The sequence below is a fragment of the Aplysia californica genome, unplaced genomic scaffold (assembly GCF_000002075.1).
Source record: "Aplysia californica isolate F4 #8 unplaced genomic scaffold, AplCal3.0 scaffold00531, whole genome shotgun sequence".
Lineage (NCBI taxonomy): Eukaryota > Metazoa > Mollusca > Gastropoda > Aplysiida > Aplysiidae > Aplysia > Aplysia californica.
Window position 1 is genome coordinate 548118 of NW_004797801.1, and position 1208 is coordinate 549325.

Here is a 1208-nt window from a genome sequence, read left to right on the forward strand (position 1 = left end):
TTATCTTTCCTTCCACCGCTGACCTCATGTGCAGCAAAAAGATAGGTCACCCATCCCACAGAGTGGGCGCCTTGTTGACCGTGAGGTGCGACCCGTACGGAGGGAAACCGGGTACCTGGCGGTTGAGGTGAGATCAGTCCACGGACTGTCCATCGCCAACACATCTCTTTGGCCAAGGTTTTCCTCTGAGACTCCATCGGTTGGGAGTTGAAACCCCTTCAAGCCATGGGTCAATCTTGACGGAAGGGTCTTGTGTACTCTCGTGGAGAGTAAAGCTCCAGGGTAGCCCTGGCACATCTCTGGTCATCCGAGCAATGTGTCCCCTTGTTGGGCTCGATGGCGGGTGGGGAGCCCCGGAGTCGAATCACCTACAAAACTCTTATGGATTCTCAAACCCCTAAAGACCCTTCCCCAACTCCCAACGTTCCAAAAAGTCTCGGCTAGCGGAAGCGGGTGCGGCCGCCGAGACGAGCAAACGAACATCGAAAGGAAAAAGGATCTTTACGTCTGCCTCTGCCCTCCCCTCTCTCAGGGAGCTTCCGCGGCAGCCGTACTTGACCATACGCAGCATCGATGCGCATAAAAAGATCACTAATCTCAACCTATTCAAAACAGGAGATGCACTACGACAAGTTCTGAGATACTTTGCTACGAATATCATCTTCAAGTGCGCATCGGACAAAGAACTGACCGGACTTGAGAAGATCACGACCTTCGCGGTGGTGTTCCTTGTGTATCCGAGCGACACCAGAGGTTTAACCAGTCGAAGGGCGTGGTCCGCAGCCATAAGCCGAAGGGCTGCTCAAACCGGAAAATTGTGGATAACTGCGAGGGTGTAGTCGAAGCCCGAGGGATTACTCTTCAGCGGGGGAGACAACACTTGAAACGAAAACGATGAATTCTAACTTTCGATTCGTGCCGCCCTCCAACCACCGTTCGGGCATCGTACTTGGTCTCGGACATGCGACCCTTTGTGCCAAACACTCTGCGCTGGTTTCAGTGTCAGAAGTTTGGCCATAGTCATTCGTGATGCCGACGTGCATCCGTGTGTCCTCGCTGCGGCAAGATTGGGCATCCTGAGAAGGAATACAAGGCTAGTCCTTGCTGCCCAAATTGCCAAGGCCAGCACACAGCCTTCAGCAAGAATTGCCCGACTTGGATTCAAGAACGCGCAATCCAAGAGTACAAAGCGCGAAATGGCTGCTCTT